Source organism: Molossus molossus, unplaced genomic scaffold (assembly GCF_014108415.1).
Source record: "Molossus molossus isolate mMolMol1 unplaced genomic scaffold, mMolMol1.p scaffold_m16_p_6, whole genome shotgun sequence".
Lineage (NCBI taxonomy): Eukaryota > Metazoa > Chordata > Mammalia > Chiroptera > Molossidae > Molossus > Molossus molossus.
The window spans coordinates 4,297,304-4,320,831 of record NW_023425399.1 but is presented as its reverse complement, the minus strand read 5'-3'; the positions used below and the strand labels follow the sequence as shown (position 1 = coordinate 4,320,831).

General features: G+C 57.9%; 1 non-coding gene and 1 pseudogene across 1 annotated transcript; both read right to left on the bottom strand.

The window, feature by feature from the left end:
• Window positions 1-12,386: 12,386 nt before the first annotated feature.
• Window positions 12,387-13,432, bottom strand: LOC118618420 (annotated as a pseudogene).
• A 719-nt stretch (window positions 13,433-14,151) lies between these two features.
• On the bottom strand, window positions 14,152-14,255 carry LOC118619427. The gene has a single exon (XR_004957205.1). It is a non-coding gene; the product is annotated as a U6 spliceosomal RNA (small nuclear RNA).
• Window positions 14,256-23,528: the final 9,273 nt, after the last annotated feature.

The window sequence follows — 23,528 nt, the reverse complement described above, 5'->3', positions numbered from 1 at the left end:
ATAAAGGGAAGGGAAGAAGGAAGGAAGAAAGGGACACACTCACTCGAGCATGAGTGAAGTGCTGGTGCGGAGCGCGTGGCGGGCCTCAGCCCTCCAGACTGACGAGCGGCAGGGAGTGGTGAGGTCTGTGGTGAGGTCTGCGGTAAGCTGACGTGCTGCCATCTGGAGGGCACCCGCTGTCCCACACAGTCCACTGTTGCCGTGCCTGCTCTTTAGTTTTTCAGGATTGCGGGGGGGCACCTCAATCTACATCATCATAACCAGATCAAGTTGCCAATATTTGACCATTTTGAGTTTACAGAAGCAGTAACTCCATGTGATTCGAACTTAATATAGTTCCTCTCAACTTAAATTGTTGCCAACAGATTTGCAACCTTGTTAATAACAGAACCGCTGCGTAGGCCAGAGTGACACGCGTGTGAGCTGCGTGTGAGCTGGGAGCTCCGGGGCACTGGTGTGCAGCTCCTGAGGTGGACAGCAAGCAGCCAGGTGCCACCCCCAGAGCAAAGCAGTCTGCTCTGCCTGGGTCCGTGGGCCCCGGAACTTCACTTAGCAGAGCAGGGCGGGGCATACGGACGCTGAGGGGGAGGGAAACGTGTGGGTGAGCCCCTCTGCCCACATACCAGCTGCAGACCCGAGGGAAGCCCCTTCTCAGCGCGGCTTCTATGGGTCTCCAGGGGCCTCGGGAGGCGGCTTCACTGTTTTTGGGCCCAGGCTGAGCCCCCTCTTGCTCCTGGGGTGCGATTCCATCAGGTGGCAGAATGTGAACATGGGCTCCAGGTCCTACCTTGACCTCTGTGCTCCTCTGGTGAGGTGAGGGCAGGGACCTGGCATGCCTCCGTGCTCGGCATGGCTTCCACCATCTGGCTCGGAGCACCTGGGTGGGGAACGGATGAGTGAGTGAGTGAGTGTGTGCACGGAGTCCCTTTTACTGGGATGGATGGTGCCTGCTTCTGGGAGCTGTGACTGGGCTGCCTGGGCTGTTTCTGTTTTAATTCCTGTTTGGCAGCTGCTTAGCTCTTGGCACATGGAAGTTAGCTCAGAAGATGTCTGCTGAGTGAGTGAATGCGCGAAGAAGGGCTGAGGAAGAGCCTGGGGCCAAGAGGCACGAAGGGAGAGAGGGACTGAGCCCGAGGCCCTCCGACACCCCAGCAGCTCCAGAAGGAGCAGCAGCCGTGAAGTCCTGGACTTGAGGCCCGATTGGTGGGACGTGGTGGACGCTGGGCACCCACCGAGGCCCCTGTTGGCTCTGTGTCTTCTCAGCACCTGTGCCGGGGGCACTGCGCAGGGGCAGTGTGTGTCCCTGCGTCCTGTCTCCGCTGCCTTTGGCCAGGATACTGGCTCTGAGAGCTTTGGCTTTGGGCCCTCCCAACACCTGGGGCAAGTTTGTGCCAAAGTGCAGTGAGCGCAGTGTCCTCGTTGTAAAACACAGGTCACAACCGTCCCTTTCTGCACGGTGGTTTTGGGTCGAACGAGCTGAGACAACGAAGCTCCACACGGGCGAGGCCTGCAGGGTCCCTGCCTGCAAGTGGGGAGACACGGGTGTCCGTAGGTGTCTGCGTGTCTGGGCGTCAGTTTTCATACAGACGAGGACACCGGTGTCTCTAGGAGACGCGTGACGAAGAGAAAGGGAAGGTTTCCACCTTTATCTTTGTGTGTGGTTTCATTTCTACAGAAATGTGCTAAGGATGAGGTGACGTGGTGTTAATTCTGGGGACTTGTCTTTCACTTAGGGTTCTTTCCTGCACAACTTCTCCAGCCAGAGCAGCAGTAGCCAAAGCTGGGGGGCTACTGGGAGAGAGCCGTTCTGCCTTTGGAAGGACCCAGCATCATGTCTGCACCTGTGATGAGAAGGTCCGGTAAGTGCACAGACTGTTCTAGGATGGGCTCAGGGTGGCTTCTGGTCCTTTCCCACAAGGAAGAGGATTTTTGCGTTCTTTTGGGTGTGGCTGAGTGCCCCGAAGGGGCTGGGCCTGGAGTTAGCACCCCCTCCCCCAGAGCCCTCGCCACCTGCTGTTTCTGCGAACACCGCCAACACCGCGGGGCCTGGAGTCTGGAGGCTGAAGACGGCCTCACTCCCTGGCCCCGTTCGTTCCTGGGGCCTGCTGTGGAGTGAGTGGGAGGCTCACGCGGTGCCAGCGAACAAAGGGAACCCTCGGGGCTTAAATCAGCGGAATCTGTTTACGTTCCCCAGCATGGCGCAGGTCAGCGAGATCTCCAACAGCAGAAGCCCCATATCACCGGGGGTGTTGGATGGGGCCGCTGGTACCTAAGCCTTCACCTCCTGGCCGGCCAGAGGCCTGGCGTGGCCCATCCCACTGCTCCAAGACGGGAGGTGGTGTGCGGGTGGCAGGTGTGCACCGGGACCAAAGGTATCCGCAGGAACAGTCAGGTGAGGAAGTCCCCATCCGCAGTGACTGGGGGACACTGACCCTTGGTGCCTTCCTTGGGGGTGAAGGGAGGTGAAGGTCTGCTGGGAGAGGCCCTCAGAGCATCCCCTCCTCTGCCCTGTCGAGCTGACCGATGCCCACCTGCCAGGGGCTTTTGTGGGTTTCACGTGTCAGATTTCGCATTCTTGGGGCAAGGAGGCTGAAGCATTGGGAATTAACACCCCGGGAGCAGTCCTCAGCCCTTGCCAGGCAAGAGTGACCTGTGAGTCCCTGCTGGTGGGGTGACTCCCAGCGTCCCCCGCAGCATTACGTTTGGTAGCTGGTACAACGCACCCTGTGCCGGCCTCTCTCACTTCCCGTCCCCACCAGGTGACCCATGGGCCCACCTCCCAGCTGGGTGCCCTGCCTCAGATCCGTGCCTCCAGGGCTTCTGGAAGCTCACCCTGTCTGCCCGCAAGGCACGTGGGCAAGGGGGACAGACCAGAGAGCTTTGCGGGGGGCCGGGAGCTGTGTGGACTGCAGGCCGGGCCGAGGCAGAGCAGACTCCTTCTGGGACCGTTTGCCGGCAGGGGACGGTTCTGCCATGCAGGGCACTGTTGGAGGGGCTCAGAAATCTTTTTCAAGTGCTGCCTCTAGACCAGGAGCTGAGATGCAACACCAAGGCCAGAAAGGCTCGGTCTCACATGCAGGTCGCGGTCTAACTGGGAGACAGATGACAGGCATCGATCAGGTGACCTGAGAAACAGCTCTGCAGGTGCAGTGGCCAGAGGTGGCCCCTTAGTCACGGGGCCGGACGGCTTCACTGAGTGGGGCTCGAGCACAGGGAGGGAGCAGTGTCCAGGCAGAGGGCCCAGCGTGGGCTCGAGCACGGGGGAGGGGTGTGTACTGGAGGAGCCCCACAAGGCCACTGTGCAGTGAGGGGTGCAGGAGGGGAGATGCAGGCCGCGAGGGCCGGGGACCAGGCTGGGAAACGCTGCTCGTGGCCATGCTGCGTTTTGTCCTGAGCTCTGAGCCTAGTGACGGGCTTCCGCGAGCTCTGCTCCATGATCAGATTTCTCCTCTGAGCTCACCCAGCCCACCTGTGTGCGATCCAGTCAGAGTTCATCTAAAGATCCCCCTGCCCTCCCCCTCCGCCCACTGGGACCCTGGGACTGGAGACAGAAGTGACCGGCATTCCACTTGCACCAGCCATCCTGCCAGTCACCTTGCCGTCTCCAAAAGCACTTGACGGCGGGAGGAGTGAATGGGCTCTGGGCCCGGCGGGGCTTATGTAACAGCTGGACGTCCCTCGCGGCTGGGGAACAGGGCTCCTGTGAGCCCCGCAGCCCGAGCACGCCTTGGCCCTGAGAAACAGACGCTGGCAAACGGGAGTCTGAAGGCGGTGCCAAGCTCTGCGGCTCGGAGGGCCCGCGAGGGAACAGTCGGAGCAGCCAGCCACCTGCGGGGGCGGGAGGGGACCCCGCGGACACACAGAGGCAGTGTGGGGGCCAGGCGGCAGCGGGAGCACAGCCTTGCAGCTGCCACCAGCCCGCCGGCACCAGGCTGCAGGCAGGGTCCCAGCTGCCGGACCACTGCCCTCCTCCCCGTGGCGCCTCCTTCGGTGGTGGGTGGGGCTCCAGGGGTGGGTGGGAAGGAAGACTGGCGGATGCTTTTGTTGAGAGCTTTGGGGACAATAAGCTGTCCTTCGAGAGCTTTGGGGACAATAAGCTGTCCTTCGTGTTTGATGATGTGACTTGGAGGCTGTAAGGCCTTTGCTTGTTGTGCCATTTGGATGGTTCCGAACTGAGGGAGGCACCCTCCCCCACCCAGACGTCCTGTGGGCACCGTCTGCCCGAAGCCCGGCTGCGGGTCCATGCTGCGGGCTCGTGAGGAGCTCACGGAACCACACAGACCCCAGGCCAGCATTCCTTCGGACGGAGGGCAGGGCCACCTGCAGTCGGTGTGGGCAGGCGAGGGCTGAGTGCTGTGGGCGGGGAGCTCCTGCTCTGTTCCTCCTGGGCTCCCCTCCTCCCGCCGGCCAGCCTGGGCTTGCCCGCACGCAGTCACCCAGCCTCCCGGGAACCAGCCTCGCTCCAGCGGGCGCGGCCGTCCTCCTGGCCCTTCCTTCCAGCTGGGAGGTTGCTGAGAACCTCGGGCCAGGCAGCCATTTTGTGCTCAGGGCGGGGAGCCAGAAGCACGGGGGAGCCTGCCACCTCTGAGGTTCCTTAGGGGAGAATGGCCCTGATCCTCCAGGTCCCCCGGGCACCCGGAGCACTCCTGAAGAACACTCGTGTGTCCTGACGTCCTTGCCAGGCCTTTGAGTGTGCAGGGCCACCAGCCCGCGAGGGAGAGCCCATTCCTGCTGCTATTCTTGAACCAGTGCTGCTGGGCTCTCGTTATCCTGCGGGGTCGAGAGAATAAGCCTGGGTCTTAACTCCAGAGCCCCCTTCTCTCCGAGATCCCTGCATGCGGCCTGAGCGGGGCGTCTCCATCGATCGCGGCACTATTATTTTGGGCGAACACTTCCTCGCTGGGGACCGCCCTGAGCACCGTAGATGTTCCGCAGCGTCGCTGCCCTCCACCCCCTCGATGGCAGGAGCACCCCACCCCAAGCTGCGACACGTGTAAGTTGTCCCTGGGGGAGAAGCACGCCTGTTGACCACTGTGGCAGCGGCATCGGCATCGGCATCGGCTCGCACAGACCTGATGCCACCTGCCAAGGGCCGAGCCCCCCACCTTCCGTACTCCGCTGTTTCTGCTCCCATGTCCAGGTCGTCGGACCTGAACTCTCGTCCACGGCAGAGTGCACTCGCAAGGGCTCTCCTGCGAGGGGAGGACCTCTGCAGACGGCCAGCAGGTGGCCGGATGCCCCTCGGAGCGGGCTGGGCTGTGAGCAGTCAGGTGAATGCCTCCCCTCGTCCAGCGAGGCTGAAATGGGGCCACAGCTGGAAGGCTGGGTTACACCCACGACCTGCCCCAACATCGGCCACGGAGGCAAGCGGGGAGCTTTGGACCCACGAGTGTCTCCTTGCACGTGCGCCAGGGCTCGGAGCGGAGAGCAGTGGGGAGAGGGGGGCCCAGCTCCTGGTGGGGCGGCAGTCCCGGCACAGAGACGGCCTGGAGGATGGAGCGATGAGGTGCTGCGGAGGCCTTGTTGCAGGGAGCCGTCCCCGGTGAGGGGTGGGCCCGCGCCAGCCCGCTGCCCTCCCGGGGCTGAGGCACCGCCGTCTCCGTGGGGAGGCTGGGTGTGCTGGGTTCTAACATCTTGGCATGAGTCGCTCATTCCTCTGCCCTCAGTATAACCCACCGGCCTCCCGAGGACCTTCCCGTCAGCACAGAACTGTTTTCTATGAAATGAATGGGATCGTGGGCGCCTGATTCATCTGCACCGAACGCCATGCACTTGGTGCTTGGTGAGAGCCGGTGGCTGTCCAGTGAGCAGGGGAGGCCGCCTTCAGCACCGCCTCCCGGCCTTGGAAAGCAGGAAGTCAGGGCCCCACAGCAAGTGAGTTCCACGCTGGCTGCTTCAGCCCCAGGCCCACCCGTGCCCACCTGTGGCTGCAGGTCCACCCACCCAGCCTTCTCGCCAGCTCTTGACACCTGAGGGTGAGTCAGCCTCTGTCAACGTGGTCCTCCTTTTTGGCCCAGCCTTTCGGGTGCCAGCAGTGTCCCTGTTCTTACTCAGAGAGAAGCTTCTGTCTCCCCCCTCTGTCCTCTGAGTGCCAGCAGCGCAAGCTGAGCGATTTTCCCTCAGGTATATTGAAGAAGGGAGGTAGGTGCCCGAGACTTCCAGCCAGCTCTGGGGCTTATTCCTCCCTGGCTCGGGGTTGAAAAGGAACACTGTTTTACGGTCGTTGAGCCCAGTTCCTGGCCCAAGAAGCTTCCCGAAGTTATTTAATTACAGGTGAACAGAAACCCCATTCACACCGCCACAGATAAAAGAGGGAATTTATTGGCTCATATTGTTGAAAAGGCTGGTGGCTTCAGGCACAGCTGGATCCAGGAGCTCAGAGGTGCCGTCCACAATCTTTCTCTAGTTCTCCATCTTGCTTTCCCCTCTGGACTTCACTCTGCGGTGGATTGTCCCGTCAGAGGGTGCAGTGCCTCCCACCGGCTGCAAGCTCACTTTCTCTCACTGTAGAAACTCCAGGCAAAATGGACATTGCCCAGGCAGAAGTGACAGTGCCGGCTGGTCACACAGTGACCAGGGCTGTCCTCACAGAAAAGGACCTTATGCTGTCCAGGCCTTCTCAAGCGCGACGCAGTGAACACGGGCTCGGTCAGGGATACTTTGGCTGCAAACGACAGACACCCTCTCAGACTAGCTGAAGCACAGACAGCATCTTTGTAAAGAATTGAGGGTCACGGCGAGGTGAGGTGGGAAGGGGATGAATGAAGGGCAGGCAGTGGGCCTTGGCCTCGTGACGGGGTGATGAGGACCCCAGGACTGCACCACGAGTCGGCATGGAAGCCCCTCTCTCCGTGATCTCCAGCGGTCTGGGGTCGCCTTCGGTCTCCCTCTCTATGTCGGACGTCCGTTTCCCTGCTCTCTGCTCGCTGCAGGACACAGGCACTGCGGGCCCCTCCCACAGCCTCTAAGGGTCACTGTGCTCCCCTCCTTCCAAGGAGAGAGTCCCATTGGGTTCACCCTCAGTCCAACTTTCAATTCTAGAGTAGTTTCAGATTTCCAGGAAAATGGCAGATACCGGGCTGGGGGTGCCTCCACTGCACACCCGGTTTCTCCTGCCCGTGTACTGATGTCAGACGCTACTGAGCTGCTGCCGACTCATTACTTTTTACCGACGTCCACGCTTTATGTAGATGTGCTCAGTGTCCCGCGAATGCCCCTTTTCTGGTCTGGATCCCACCCAAGTCACCCCATCACGCCGAAACGCCGCGTCTCCCTGGGTTCCTTTAGGCTCAGAGTATCTCAGACTTCCTTTGGTTTCGATGACCTTGACCGTTTGGGGGAGGATGGAGCATGTGTTTTGTAGAATATCCCTCACTTGGGACTCAGCTGATGTTATTCTCCCCAGTAGCCCGGGGGCATGGGTCTGGGAGACCCTGAGGTGACATGCCTCCTCACCCCATCAGGCCCAGGGTACATGCGATCAGCGTGACGTACCACAGTCACGTGGACCTTGCTCGCCGACCGCGGTCCTGCTCCAGGTGCTGCCTCGCCGCCACAGGGAGATACACGTCCCACCCTGCCACCTTGTCCTGCCGTCCTGCATCTATCCCAGGGACCGGAGCAGGGTTTCTTTGTCGCTTCTTAAAAACCTCTTCGAAATACGTGGCTTCCTCGAGGGAAGGGAGCGTCTGCCCCAAGCACGCTTGCCCTCCAACGTGAGCTCCGGAACGAGGCTGGTTTCTTTTCCGTGGGGATACCATCCATGTTTGAGCGACTTACCCAAAGGAGGCGATTTCTCTAAATTTCCCGTTTCCCAAGCGTCGTGAATGTACGGGGGAAACGAGTGATTCCGATGACGGGGGACGCCGAGCTTCCTGGGGACTCAGTGCATGCTTTAGAAATAAGTTATTGCCTAAGGAAACGGGCTTGAAGCCCCCGACAGTGTACGTGAAAATTTCATTTTAGACGAACAAATTCCCTCACGTCCCACCTCTGTGCCCCTAACAACCTGGCCATTTTTCAAAATTTTGGAGAAATAAAAAATTTACGTTTTATTCACTATGGCAGCCAACCTTTTTTCTTCTCTTTGTGAAAGCTGCCAAATATGGCTTACCTGAGACAGGCACTCCAGCCCGGCCGTGTGGCTCCGTGGCTGAGCGACCCTGCACCAAGAGGTCGCCGGTTCGATTCCCGGTCAGGGCACGTGCCCAGGCTGTGGGCCCGATCCCCAGTGGGGAGCGTGCAGGAGGCGGCCCATCGATGTTCTCTCTCATGATGTTTCTGTCTCTCCCTCTCCCTTCCTCTCTCTAAAATCAGTAAAGAAAAAAAATTAGGGAAAAAAAAGGCAGTGAGGTACCAGGAGGAGGCGAGTGGAGGAGGGAGCCCGACCCTGCTTTGCCGTGTGTGAGAGAACACGCACTGCTGGGGCTGGGTCAGCCTGGACGGTGGGGTCGCTGGTGGGACGTGGGGCCTGCTTTGCTGCTCTGGGGGCCGAGGAAGCTCCTGGGTGGCTTAGCAGGCCCTGCGGACTGGCGTGGACGGGATGCACGCACGTGTGCCCCTCACAGCTTTACACGGCAGCGTTCCACACGCTGTCTACACGGCAGCGTTCCACACGCTGTCTACACGGCAGCGTTCCACACGCTGTCTACACGGCAGCGCCCATCTGGTGAAAGACAGCCGTGGCGAGTGGCCGCAGCCAAGCTCAAGACGACTTGGGCGAAATACTCGCTCCCTGGCTGCCCCAGTCCAAGGCAGGACAGCGGCCGAGAGCTGCCCTGCCGGCTCCTGAGCAGTCCGTGTCCAGGGACGGCAGCGCTTTCTCGAGGCGGGAGGAATGGGCAACAACTCGAGCAGGGTGGACCTTGCCCGGCCAGCTCCCTGCGTGGCACACGGCTAGAGTCTGTGGACGGTGGGCCGCTTGTCACCCAGCCCCCAGCCCCCACGGCCCTCCACCGCCTCCACCGAGTCACGTAGGCCCGCCTGGCCCCCCTCTGCCCCTCGCATCTGCCCCTCGCATCTGCCCCTCGCATCTGCCCTCAGGCTGCTCCGCTCAGACCACTCTGCTCCGTCAGGGAAGGGCCGCAGGCTTTCCGGCCCATGCCGAGCCCCAGCCCAGACTCTCGTGGCACCTGATGGCTGGGAAAAGGGGAGCTTCTCAAGAGGCGAGCACGGGGTGCGGGTGTCGTGGGGCTCAGGCAGGCTCCTGTGAAGCGGTGTCTGTCCTGGGGCCGCCTCTGCGCCTCACCGTCGCATTGGCAGCAGGCTTTCAGCTGTGGGAGGGTCCCCCAGGGGTGCTGTGCTGGGGGTTCACCTGAGAGGACAGGCTTCCTCCACAGATTTGCGTGTGTGTGCACCGTCCAGTCCCGCCTTCCCTCCCTGCCGTCCAGTCCCGCCTTCCCGCCCTGCCGTCCAGTCCCTCCCTGCCGTCCTTGTCCTGCCGTCCAGTCCCACCCTGCCGTCCAGTCCCTCCCTGCCGTCCTTGTCCTGCCGTCCAGTCCCGCCCTGCCGTCCAGTCCCTCCCTGCCGTCCTTGTCCTGCCGTCCAGTCCCACCCAGCCGTCCAGTCCCACCCAGCCGTCCAGTCCCTCCCTGCCGTCCTTGTCCTGCCGTCCAGTCCCACCCAGCCGTCCAGTCCTGCCCTGCCGTCCAGTCCCGCCCTGCAATCCTTGTCCTGCCGTCCAGTCCCTCCCTGCCGTCCTTGTCCTGCCGTCCAGTCCCTCCCTGCTGTCCAGTCCCTCCCTGCCGTCCTTGTCCTGCCGTCCAGTCCCACCCAGCCGTCCAGTCCTGCCCTGCCGTCCAGTCCCGCCCTGCAATCCTTGTCCTGCCGTCCAGTCCCTCCCTGCCGTCCTTGTCCTGCCGTCCAGTCCCTCCCTGCCGTCCAGTCCCGCCCTGCCGTCCTTGTCCTGCTGTCCAGTCCCGCCCTGCCGTCCAGTCCCGCCCTGCTGTCCAGTCCCTCCCTGCCATCCTTGTCCTGCCGTCCAGTCCCTCCCTGCTGTCCAGTCCCTCCCTGCCATCCTTGTCCTGCCGTCCAGTCCCTCCCTGCCGTCCTTGTCCTGCCGTCCAGTCCCTCCCTGCCGTCCAGTCCCGCCCTGCCGTCCTTGTCCTGCTGTCCAGTCCCGCCCTGCCGTCCAGTCCCGCCCTGCTGTCCAGTCCCTCCCTGCCATCCTTGTCCTGCCGTCCAGTCCCTCCCTGCTGTCCAGTCCCTCCCTGCCATCCTTGTCCTGCCGTCCAGTCCCTCCCTGCCGTCCTTGTCCTGCCGTCCAGTCCCTCCCTGCCGTCCAGTCCCGCCCTGCCGTCCTTGTCCTGCTGTCCAGTCCCGCCCTGCCGTCCAGTCCCGCCCTGCTGTCCAGTCCCTCCCTGCCATCCTTGTCCTGCCGTCCAGTCCCTCCCTGCTGTCCAGTCCCTCCCTGCCATCCTTGTCCTGCCGTCCAGTCCCTCCCTGCCGTCCTTGTCCTGCCGTCCAGTCCCTCCCTGCCGTCCAGTCCCGCCCTGCCGTCCTTGTCCTGCTGTCCAGTCCCGCCCTGCCGTCCAGTCCCGCCCTGCTGTCCAGTCCCTCCCTGCCGTCCTTGTCCTGCCGTCCAGTCCCTCCCTGCTGTCCAGTCCCTCCCTGCCATCCTTGTCCTGCCGTCCAGTCCCTCCCTGCCGTCCTTGTCCTGCCGTCCAGTCCCTCCCTGCCGTCCAGTCCCGCCCTGCCGTCCTTGTCCTGCCGTCCAGTCCCTCCCTGCTGTCCAGTCCCTCCCTGCCATCCTTGTCCTGCCGTCTAGTCCCTCCCTGCTGTCCAGTCCCTCCCTGCCATCCTTGTCCTGCCGTCCAGTCCCTCCCAGCCGTCCAGTCCCACCCAGCCGTCCAGTCCCTCCCTGCCGTCCTTGTCCTGCCGTCCAGTCCCACTTAGTCCTGCCCTGCCATCCCTTTTCCTGCCGTCCAGTCCCGCCCTGCCGCCCAGTCCCTCCCTGCCATCCTTGTCCTGCCGTCCAGTCCCGCCCTGCCGTCCAGTCCCGCCCTGCCGTCCTTGTCCCGTAGGCTCTGGACACAGCCCATTTACCGTCCTCTGGGCCCGACTGAGGAGTTCCAAGAGCAAGGCCGACCACACCCAGCTCTTTCTATTTCACTATTATTATTTATTTAACATTCTGGAAGGTCTTTATTTTCTGTTATGAATAACTACTTTTTGTAGTCTTCCCAAAGGATGTTATAAATTTCATCACTTTAACATGCCTCTCTGGGACCCATGAAATAACAGTGTCCAGTTTCCCCCCCGAGAAAAGCAGCAGCAGACGCCCCGGAAGCTCCGGCGGCACCGCTCTGCCCCTCCAGAGCACACGTGACTGCTGCTGCGTTGAACGAGACCGCGATTGGTGACATTTCCGCAGAACTTTTCGTGGGCTGTGGTTTTCCGTGCTGTTTTCTTGGGCAGCCTTTCACCAAACGACAGCTCTCCGGACGCTGCGATATAGAGACAATGCCAGGGGGACTGGAGCTTCGTTTCAAGCGCAGTTGGCGGACTGTGGCTTTCTGTTTCAAGTTCAAGCATATGCTTTGTGCGTAGCTGTAAAACACGAACAGCCAGGCCCCATTACTCTTCAACGAGAGTGATTGTACTCGGGGTGAAATGTCAGTTTATGTCGTGAATGATGAAACTTCAGGTGGTAGTAAGAGTGCAAAAGGAAACAAGTCTTTTTGATTAAGGCTTTACGGAATAGAATTTGTATTTAATCAGAACGACGCAAGACTCTTTTCTCGTGATGAGAGCGTGGTGTCTTAACCCAAAGGAAGCAAGTGGAATTGTTCAAATTCTCTTTTTTGTCATCCATTTACTATTGCAGCCTTGGCTAGGTATATATAGTACATTAACATGAAGTACTTTTTAAAAAATTGGTTTTGGAGAGAGAGGAAGGGAGAGGGAGAGAGAGAGAGAGAAACATGGATGAGAGAGAACATTAACTGGCCCCCTCCTGCAGGCCCCCCACTGGGGACCGGGCCCACAACCTGGGCATGTGCCCTGACCGGGAATCGAACCGGAGACCTCTTCATGCATGGGCCGATGCTCAACCACTGCGCCACACTGTCCAGACAACATGAGTACTTTTTAAATATATACTCCTTTAAAAAAAACACACACAACAGAAACTACAAAAAGATCACATATTGCTGGACAGGATGTTGAAATGACAGGTGTGTAGTGTTTTTAAACCCTTCATTTTTGTCAGCGTGAGTTTTCCTCAACTATTTTCCAGTCCCAGTGGGATTTCATTGCGAGGTTTACTGTATCAGGCCAGTGTGGAGTTCCACGACGCAGTCATTCTGGATCCCGAGTCATTTCAGGTAACAATGGAGACGTAAAGTTCACTTAAGAAAATTCGTTACCTTCTCATTACACACAAGTCCTCATAAATCAGTTTCTTCTTGTCTTACATCTAAGTCCTCATCCTCTCCATCACCTGCCTCTGCGCGTGGATGCTTTCTCAGTCGACAGGTAGCCCTGTCGCGTTCCAGGCACAGGCTTAGCTGACAGCGATCTCGGAAGACACCGCTTTGAATTTGCTCCTACAGGGTCTGACCGAGATGGCTAAGCTGGCGGGCACAGAGAATTCCGGCAAACCTCAAAATCTTCATCGATCTGCTGTATACTTCGGCGAGCGGCAGTGTAGGTCTCTCAAGCTTGGCCGTGAAATAGCACTTCAGTGGTGATGCATTCTGGAAACAGAGTCGGTACCCTTCATCTGCTGCTCTTCGGAACTGCCGGTGTCCTCCGGATGGCAAGCGGTTCGGGGCGCGTCCGCGGTAGCTCTCTGAAATCCGGTTTCTGCCTGTGAAGTAGCTTGGGGGTCAGATGGGTTTCGCTGCCGTGTTCTTTCTGAGTTAACTGCTGTTAATGTGGTTTTGAGGTCATCTCATTTCATTTCCAAGATGGTTTCATAAGTTTTCTTTTTATTATTTTTTAAATGTACTGATTTTAGAGAGGAAGGGAGGGAGGCAGGGCGAGGAAGGGGAAGAGAGAGATCAATTTGTTGTCCCACTTACTTCTGCACTCGGTGGTGGATTCTTGTACGTGCTCTGACTGGGCATGGGACCTGAAACCTTGGGGTATCGGGGTGACTCTCCAACAACTGACCTACCGGGCCAGGCCATAGCTTTCACTGGTTCAACTACTTTGGCTTCAAGTCTTTCAACCTCTGCTTGTCGATAACCCTGAAGTTCGGCAAACTCCTCCGCCACGTCTTTTGGCCCCTGCTTTGAGTCTGGGTCTCTGCGGGCACGCACGTCGTCTCATCCACCGGGTCCGCTTCGTCTCGCCCTGGCAGCCTCCGCACGTGGGTGGCGAGTACCTGGCACGGCTCTCCAGAGTGCTCCTCCACGCTTGTGACAGCATTTTGCAACTGTCTGTTTGAACGTCCGGGTGTTCCAAGCTGCACCTCAACTTCTTGCCTCATGCACTACGCTGCGCCTCAACGTCTTGGCTTGTGCACCACCGAGAACCTGGACTGGGGCCCGAAGACGGACGGGGCCGCGATGGGCCCGGGCATGCACTGGTGGGAGCACGGCCGGAGCCTGGGAGCCGCCCCCATTCTTTGTATGGGTGCTGACTTAGAATGCAGACACGGTGCTTCCTGGGAGACCAGCTGATTCCTGGGGCGAGAACCAGGAAGAGACAGACAAGGTCCAGGCCGGAATGGAACTTGCATTCCAGTGGGAGTTTCCAGCTTGGCACAGCCAGGATTCGAACTCGGGCTTGGCAGGCTTAAAAGGCCTGCGTCCTTCCTGAGCTCTGATGCACGGAGCTGACTCATACCCACAGGAACCGCCCCGGAGTCCACACGAGCCTTGCAAGCACACAGCAGATGGGGAGACAGGACAAGCACGCAGGAAACAAGGAGAGATAACAAGACACCCGCTGCTTGTTCCCTGTGTGCTGGCAGGCACGCGTCCAACCTCTGACCTCGGCTCTCCCGTTGCAGTGGGTCCGCGGCAGGGTCCGCGGAGACTAGACTAGTAGCAGTGCTCTCCGTTTGTCGGACACGCGTGTGTTCAACGCCGCCGACCCGCTCAACCCTGTCGGGCAGGTGACCACCCTGCCCCATTTCACAGACAGGGACGCTGAGGCTCAGGGAGTTTAGTAACCGTTCCAAGGGTCACACAGCTTTTTTTTCTCTTTAATATGGAACGTTTCACGAATTTGCGCGTCATCCTTGCTCAGGGGCCACGCTAATCCTCGCGGTGTCGTTCCGCTTTTAGTACAGCACAGGTCACACAGCTCCTAAGGGGAGAGCCAGGGTTCCAGAGAGCTCAAGGAAGTGACTCTAAGATGAGGAAAAGCCGTTAGAGAGATAACTGAGGGGCCACGTTTCGGAGGGTGTGAGGCGCAGCGATGCCATGTCACCTCTCTGGACCATCAGTGCACCAGGGCTGTGCCGCCAGAGGCTGGTGTGGCTGCGGCGTGCCTGGCACCGTGACTGTCAGCATTTTACAAACGAGGAAGCCGCAGCTGCCGGAGGAGATGGACTTGCACAGGGACACAGCCAGGAGGTGTGGGGACCAGATCAGACCCACACTGCGCTGCAGGGCCTCGCCTCGCACACCCATCCCGCCGCCTGTGTGCGGGGCATCGGCACAGTGTACGCTAGTTTCCATCGAAGCCGTTGCTGAGTTCCTAAAGAAAACGGGGGGCAGTTCACGGGGTGGTCACGTGGACAGGCACGGAGAACTCTCGCTTTCGAGTGATACCACCGACACCTCTCTGGCCCTCACAACGCGCCTCACTCAGACCCTCGAAGCGCTTTGCGCATGATTCATGTAATCCTCATGACATTGTACCGACAAGGACATTGAGGCGCAGAGAGGTTAAGGATCTTGCCCAGGGTCACACAGAAAGCAGCCAAGCTGGAAGTCAAACTCAGGCCTTCTGGTTGCCAAGGTCACACCGTCAATCCTAGACTATGCTGTTCTGCGCTTCTGGACCTCAGGCCTCCCCCGGGCAGGCTCCCTCTGCTTATAGGGGTGCAGATGGCTGCATAGTCAGACATCCGCTCGTAGCCCTGGCCCGTGTAGCTCAGTCGGTTGGAGCATTGTCAGGTACACCAAAAGGTTGCGGGTTCAATTTCCAGTCAGGGCACATGCCTAGGTCGTGGGTTGGTCCATGGTTGGGGTGCATATGAAAAGGCAGAAGATTGATGTTTCTCTCTCATCAGTTTTCTCTCTCTCTCTCTCTTTCTTCTTCTCTCTCTAAAATCAACAAACATATCCTCAGGTGAGGATTAAAAAAAATGCACATATAACTTTGCCTTTACAATTACCCTCCAATATGTGGACTAGAGCAACTACCAGTAGAAGAAAACAGCGTTTTTCCGTTGTGAATTCACAGTTGGGAGTGTGCAAATACTGTTTGACCCTCCTGGGTCGCCTGGATCTGTGGGTGCTGAACAGGAGGACACAAAGGGCCCAGCGCGCGAGTGGGCCTGCGGTTCTGACCCGCGTGGCCCAGGGGTCCATGGCATGTCGTTCAGATGGCCCAACTGGGAACAGCTAGTTTTAGGTCATTCTTTTAAAATCTTGCGTGTTGGAATCATAATGTATTCCACGGTGTTTGGTGGTTTTCTTCCCTTTGTTACTGCCAAGGATTTGTGGTGGGCGCCCCTGCAGAGACCGTCCCAGCTCAGGGACTGGATGTCCGCAGGATAACTTCCGGTGCCAAGGTCGGATTTTCTACACACGTGTTTTGGAACCTGGGTTCATGTGTGCTTAACGAGGATTTTATCTGGGGCTCGGCTCATTGATGGATCCTCAGTATTTGGGGCCCAAACGGCCCAAGCTGCCTTGTAGTGGCCCAGCGTGCAGGCCCAGCAGCCCAGTGGGTTCAGAATGGACGAGGTGCGGGAGGGGCAGGGTGTCCCGGAAGGAGGAGACGGCCAAAGGGGGGTGGTGTGCCAGCAGTGTGTGCAGTAGCGAGGCTGCACATATCCTCCCTGGTGCCCTTGGCCCTTGGTTCTCATTCTTAGAACAGGAACCCCTCTTCCTGAGCTCGGGGGTTCTGAGAGTACCCCGCTCAGTACAGCTCCTGCCTGGCACTGGCCCTGCAAGAACTGGAGCTGTTGGCAGCCCCACGGGCACTGGGCCACCCAGCTGGGGTCTCCTGAGTGCCCGTTAGCCCTCAGGCCATTCCGGCTCCTCACCTAACAACTTGGCGCTCAGTGGCTCCGTGGCTCAGAAACAGCTGTCAGAGGGGCCCTCGCCCCACCCCGCCCCACCGCGGGCCGCACACTGCGCCCGGACCCGCTTCACTGCACACTCCACAGGGCCGTCTGTTTGACCACTTGCCCCAAGGGGGGTGCACAGTTTAACAACACATGACGTTTTCATTGATCGTGGAATTATTTACCTACAAGTGATACATTATTCATAAGTCGTGTACATGTGTTAGGTCAGACCGTACGCAGTCGCCAGTTATGGAGGTCAGACCAGCCAGATGCCTGCAGTTTCATGGGGCTGTTTTCAGCTTCAGCTATCAGGAAGTCTAAATTTACTTTTCACCTTTTAGATAACATACCAATAGAAGTGCTCATCTGTTTTGGTAACTTTGGGCAAAATAGTTACTATTGCAAAGCCCTTTTCCTGATCTGCAGGGACAGTGATGGCCCAACGCTACAATGATAGCACTATAGTGAGATTAAAAAAAAATAGTCCAGCCGGCGTGGCTCAGTGGTTGAGCATCGACCCCTGCACCAAGAGGTTGCTGGTTCGATTCCCGGTCAGGGCACATGCCCAGGTTGTGGGCCCGATGCCCAGTGAGGGGTGTGCAGGAGGCGGCCAATCGATGTTCTCGCTCATCAGTGTTTCTGTCTCTCTCTCCCTCTCCTTTTCTTTCTCTCTAAAATCGATAAAGAAAGAATATATATATATATATATATATATATATATATATATATATGTATATGAATTACTGTGATATGGGTGCAAAGTGAAGCCATTATTAGCTCAACATTTTAAGTTGTATTTATATGCTTGTTTTACAAAGCTGGGGCCGTTCTTGCTAATCACCAGCTCAGGGGGACATTAATATCTAATCCTCAGTGTCACGCCTCACACCGATCATGCGGATTTTTAACAGCTTTTCACCGAACCCCTACCGATGGCCATTCCGGCTGTGTGAGTCCTTCACTTCTGCGTGGCGTTAGCTCTGAGCGAGCCCTGGATTGTTGTTTTTTGGTAAGTCCCTGGCCAAGGCAGCCTTTTCCTTGGTCCCCACCCCGTCACTTCCTTCCTGTTGCAAATGGACACGAGAAGGTTGGGCTGGGAACTTTGGGGTGTGGAGGTGGGGTGGGATTCTGCGGGCCCAGGGACCGCTGTGAACGCAGGTACGAAGCCTGATTAAGCCGAGGGGAGCCCAGACAACCCACTTACCCTGTCCCTGCAGATAGTTTGAAGATGCCCTTCTGTTGTGATTTAATATGTCTTGACTCCACCCACTGCAAGGAGCCAGATAGTCAGCGGGATGCCTGGCCCTCCAGGGGGTGCTCTCAGCAGGAAGGGATCCTGTACCCAGTGGGGAACCTTGTGAAAATCAAGGTCCGGTTCAGTAGGTCTGGGAGGCATCCTGGAGCCGACCGCGCCCAGGTGTTGCGACGAGGCAGGTAGGGTTAGGCTTTGAGGAGCGAGGGTCAGTGTTCCTCATGGCACAAACCCTACACCTGGGGTCAGCAGAGGCGCACGGAGGAGACCCTGGCCAGGAGCAAGGCATCGGAGTGCTCATCCTGGCACCTCGGGTTCTAGCCTCCATTCGGGCCCTGACGCCGAGCACGGGTCTCCGCTGCCGTCACTTCCCTGCCACATGGCCGATCTCCATGCCACACCTTCTCTGCCCCCACCTGTTGTCCCAGGCTGGGGTGAGCTTTCTGAAGCCCACCCAAGGCTCGTCATTGCCTCCGGGCCCCTCAGGCTCCTGCCTACTCCTCGCCTGGCACCAAAAAGGCACCCCCCCAAATTTGCTGAATGCGGGACACAGAGATGTGTGTCATAGGGTCACAGCCATTTCCTGGGCTCTGTTGTCCCTTGGACTCTACCTGTCATCTGCACGTGTGAGCCTCCCGGTTGGAGGAAAAGGTTGAGTTCCTCTCTACTCTGTAAGTCAGCTCTGCGTAAAACTCTGACAGGGACCGGTGAGGCCCTGCCTTTGCAAAAGCACTGAAATGTCCGCTGTTCTGCTGGACTCTCGGGCATCTGCAGACCACTCGCCGAGGGCCAAAGGCCACCTGCGCTCCAGGTTCTTAGGGCCCAGGCTCAGGGCCAGCTGTGCTTGGCTCTCCCGTTCGCTCGCCCTTTTAACTTCTCTGTGCCTCGATTTTCTCACCTGTGTAACGGGGATAAGATGTCCTTGGAGGTCCCAGCCTCTTTTCTGCCTTCCTTGCCTTGGGCCCTTTGTTCCTCCTTCAAAGCCAGCACTGTAGCATCTTCAGATCTCTCTCTGACTCGGACTCTCTGCCGCCCTCTGATAAGGACCCTGTGGTTACTTTGGGCCCACTTGGATAACCCAGGATAATCTCCAGCTCCAGACCCTTAACTTAATCACAACTGCAAAGGCCCTTTTGCTATGTACGGTGATGTGTTCACAGATTTTGGGGCCTTGGAGGGGGACATCTTTGGGAGCCATTATTCTGCCCCTGGGTGTGCCGAGCAGGAAAGAGCGGGGTTCCCAGTGTGTCTGCTTGGGTGTTCGGCCTTTGTGTCTCCCTTTCCCCGGGTGTGTCGTGGCGGTGAGGACGCATCTGTTTCGTGGAGCTGTCGGAGGAGTCAAGGAGTTGATGAGGATCAAGTGCAGACCCCATTCCCAGCCCTGAGCACCTGTGTCCGTCCTTAACCCACCTGTGACCATGGCCCTGGGCTGTTTCCCTGTCATTTCAGTGAGGGGGGTGGCCCACATGACTTGGAAGTTCTCTTCCAGTGTTGTTGACATTTAATCCTGGGTGTGTGTGTGTGTGTGTGGTGTGTGTGTAGTGAGGGTGGGTGGGATGGAGACGGGGAGAGACACTTTGTGAACTGTTTATATTTCATGCCTTTTGATGTAATTCCAGTCAAACCAGATCTTAAATCATGCAGCAGGAAGCTCCTTTAATTTTTAATTTGTTTTTCTTAGAAATGATTATTTCCACATTGAGCTCAGAGACACTTGGGTCTCATCCTGTCCTCCCTCCTTTATTGTTCCTGAAGCTCCCCAGGCGGCTGTTGGCTGCTGCCAGTCAGGTGGGCTTTGTGCAAGCCCAGCGCCTGGGACCAGCCGTTGCCCCGAACAGCAATGCACAGGGAACCTGGGCTCCCCCGTCCCCCTGGAGAACGGTGGTGTCTGTAGGGGAACTCTGGCTCATCCTGGGTAGGCTGGGAGGGGTGTCACGTAGAAGAAATCCAAGCTGTAGAATCCCTTGCTGAAAGCCACAGTGGTGCTTTACAGGAGGAAGAGCTGGGGTGGAGCTGGACTTCTTGGGTGGGTGGAGAGGAGGCTTCTCCGTGTTTGAATTTTGATGCCAGTAGCTGGGCTGGTGTTGCTCAGTGGTTTAGCGTCGACCCTGCACCAAGAGGTCCCCGGTTCGATTCCCAGTCAGGGCACATGCCCAGGTTGTGGGCCCCATCCCCCGTGGGGGACATGCAGGAGACGGCCAATCGGTATTCTCTCATCAATGTTTCTCTCTCTCTCCCTCTTCCTATGGTCAATAAAAAAATAAATAAATACATTTTAATGCCAATAAGTTGGTTCTGGTTTTGAAGAACAACAGAGTGAAGCAGAAAAAAATTACGTAAATTTCATAAGAACTGAGGCAATAGATACTTTTTTTAATCTTTAAGAGACTTAGGCCCCAAACAAGTCAGAAGTGGTCACTGGCAGCATCCCTGGCCCGGGAGGATGTAGGGATGGAGCCTGAGGAATATTTGTGAATGGGGGTGGGTGGGGTTAATGCCTCACCTGCAAGTCCACTTCAAAGCTGGCTCTTTGCAAGTGCACAAGGACATCAGAGAGCCCCTCTGAGGGGCTGGGTCTGCGGAATTCTACACCCGCTGCTGAAGGGCTCAGGGAGGGGGCTAAGCCCTCCCGCACAGGGGTCCCTTTGCAGGGCAGACCTCCTGAGGGGCAGGGTGGGGGTGGGGCATGATAGCTGGCTTGGGACAATGCATATAATTTGCTGTGCCTCAGTTTCTTCATCAGTACAAAGAGGGGGCTTTTAGCTCATAATGTTGCGAGGGTGAGAGCTACTGGGGGCAACGTTCACCCCGCGGAGGGCAGCTGTGGGCTTCCAAATGGAACAGCTTCGTTGTCACTTCTGATTGTTACGGGATGTTTGGCAGCACCCCTGGCCTGTGCCCACGCGGTGCCAGTGACAGCACCCCCCTCCCAGTCGGGGCAACCAGAACTGTCTCCAGGCACTGCCCAGTGCCCTCATATCACAGTTACAACTCAGACACGTGCCTATTGCGGACAAAACCAAAAGTAAATCGACCTGTACCAGACAAGGTGGGGGGCGTGAAGAGCAGCTTCCAGGGGTGCCGCCGGGACCGCCGTTCCCACTGCAGCGGGTCTGATCACGGGGACCTTTCCACGTGGGACACAGCACGCACACGCAGACACCATGGGTGAATTTACTTTCCTATATAAGTGGTCAAAAATGCACTCTTGTTTTTATATTCAGTAACGTTTCTATTTTACTGACCGTGTCTGACAGTTTCCGAGGGCTTGTCGGTAGCAGGCGGGTCAGCAGAGGGCCACGCCCTCCCTTCCTGCCTGGGAGCCTGTGCGTGTCCCAGCGCGTGCCCGTCCCCGCACCGGGGTCAACGTGTGGACACTGCCGGCTTAGCGAACACCGTACTAGCCAGCGAAGAGCGCTGACGTCACATCTGTCCACTGTCCGGTCGGTGGACTTCCTCCCCTTCAGTCCCGGGGACACCTGTCTGCAGCAGAGGCCAGGACGCGGGCGGCTAAGTGATGAAGCGGTTTAGGGGGACTCACGTGCCTCGGCGTGGCCTGCGTGCTGGAGGTTCCTGTGGCTCTTCAACCAGGAGCCCCATGTTTTGACATCGCACCGAGCCCTGCAAATTCTGTGGCTGGACCTCCCCTTCCGGCCAGCTCTTCAGCCACCTTGATGTCGGGCGCCCTCCCTGAGGACAGGGACCCCACAGGCCTCCGGGTCTCCGGGCAGCGCTCACAGACCAACTCCCAGCCCTTCACAGCACGTTGGCCAGGGCCGGACATGGGGACAGAGGAGCTGGGGTGGCAGCGGGGCCGCTGGGGTTCCTGGGGAGCCCACGCCCCGCCTCCCGTCTCCTGGGGCCCCCGCCCTGCGACCCAGCCATGCCCTCTGGGCTTCCCACTGGCAGCAGGCCTCAGAGTTCAAGGTAAATGTCAGACTTTTAAAAGCTGATGCGGATTCACATTTTGAAAAAAACAAGAATCAAAATTAAGAGACTTTCTACTAAAAACTAACCTGGTCTCTTCAAAAATGCCCATGTCATAAAAGACAACACACACACACACACACACACACACACACGATAGCAGAATAGTCCTTGACAAAAGGAGACTAAAGAGAGAGGACAACAAAGTGCAAGGCAAAGGGCTGCCAAGGACACTGTTGGGGCAACTGGGGACATGGGGGTGTAGACTGTGTATTAGTAAGAGTATTGTGCTATTATGTTGGTATGTCAGTAGCATAATGATAGGCTATTATCATGCTGATATGTACATTTTAGATCTGTTATTTCACACAAGATAGGAAACTGACTTGTGGTCACGTAGGAGGGTGTCCCTAGGAGACGTGTCCTCAGCGTGGATCAGTAGGGACAGAGCACCGAGAGCACAGTGTCAAGGGGTGCATCTGAGTGAATGTTCATTGTTCATTGTATTTGGGGGGGCAGCTTTTCAAAATAAAAAGTCAGGGAAAACATATGGTCCAACTCTCACCCCCTCACTCCCCTTAGCAGATCTGCGGGTCAGATCTGGCTCATGATCCCCTGGTTTATGACGTTTGCATGAAACCATCTGACACATGGGGAATTTCCTGCCTGAATTTACCTCCATGGAGCCTCCCTGATGCCCTGCGAGCTAACCTGGCAGCTTGTTCTGGGTACTCAATAATGGTAGACGGGTCTGGTGCAGAGGTGGGTGCCCGCTTGTCCTCTCTTGGTGAGGCTGTGAATGGACAGGGGGATGTTTCTTACTCACTTTGGTAACCTCTCCTCTCCCCTGTCTTATAAGGACTTGAACGAGCTGAGCCCACAGCTCTCAGATGTGAGCAATAGAAGTGTTCATCTCTCCCACACCTGAAACCTGAGCAGGAAGGAGATCCTGATCCGAGGTGGCCAGCACGCCAGTCCGGGGAGTCAGCCTTTCTATATTTTTGCCCCACTGCACAAGGCTCCCATTTCCCAGGACAACTCATGGGTCCAGATGGCTTCTGAAGCTCCGGCCATCACGTCCACATTCCAACCCCCAGGAAAGAGAAAGGGACACACAGACCGTTGGGGGGAGGCTATGTACTAGCTACTCTTTGAGGAAGCTTCTCAGAAGCGGTCACTCTTTGCCTCCATTTGCATCTCATTGGGTAAACCTAGTCACATGGCCATGCCTAGCTGGGGCGGGGGGGGGGGCTGGTGTCTTTATTCCAGGAAACCATGAGCCCACCTAAAGTGCAGGGGTTCTGTTCCCGCCGAAGAGGAGAAAGGTGACGCTAAGGAACAAACACGAGTCTGTCAATTCCCCAAACCAGCGGAGGGCCTGGCATGTACCTGATCAAGGGTCAGCAGATGACATCCCACGGGCCAGTCTGGCCAGCTGCCTGCTTGTTTATAGCCGCTGAGCTAAGAATAGCACTTACATTTTCCAGTGGTTAGATTTGAAATGGTTACATAAGCACCTACATAGCAGCCTCCACGTTGCCTCTTAGCCAGTAAAGCCGAAAATATCTACTATCTGGTCCTTGAACAGAAAGTTTGCTGTCCTGTACTAGAGACTTAACACATTCCTTTAAAGATTCACCTCTTCAAGTATTTGCCGGCCACTTGCCATGTGCCCAGCCCTGGAGAGACGCGACCACAGTTTGTCCTCCTGGGGCTCAAGGCAGCAAAGGACAGATGAGACGTGGCCAGTGAAATGGAATTGGTTACGACCGTGCTTTGTGCTGGGAAGAAGCATGGGGTGCTGCGGATGTAGGGGTGGGGGCCTAGAACATTCCGGGCGGCCAGGGAAGGCGGAGGAAGGACTGGTTAGCGGGGTCTGGAGGAGAAGGAGTGGGCCTGGGGATGCGTGTGTCGGGGAGGAGGGAAGCGCTGGAGACACGGGGGAGACGGGGGTGAGGGCCATGAGGGAGAGAGGCCTTGGTGTCTCCAGAATGACAGGAGAGGTGGGGGCACAGCCTGTAACGAAGGAGACCCCTCTGCCCCAGGACCTGCAGGAAACCTGGCGGCCGGAGTGACGCGCGCCGTCTCTGGTGGCCTCTGTGTCCAGCCGCCGCGCGAACCCCATGAAACAGCCGTTTCTGAAGGGAACCCACCGTC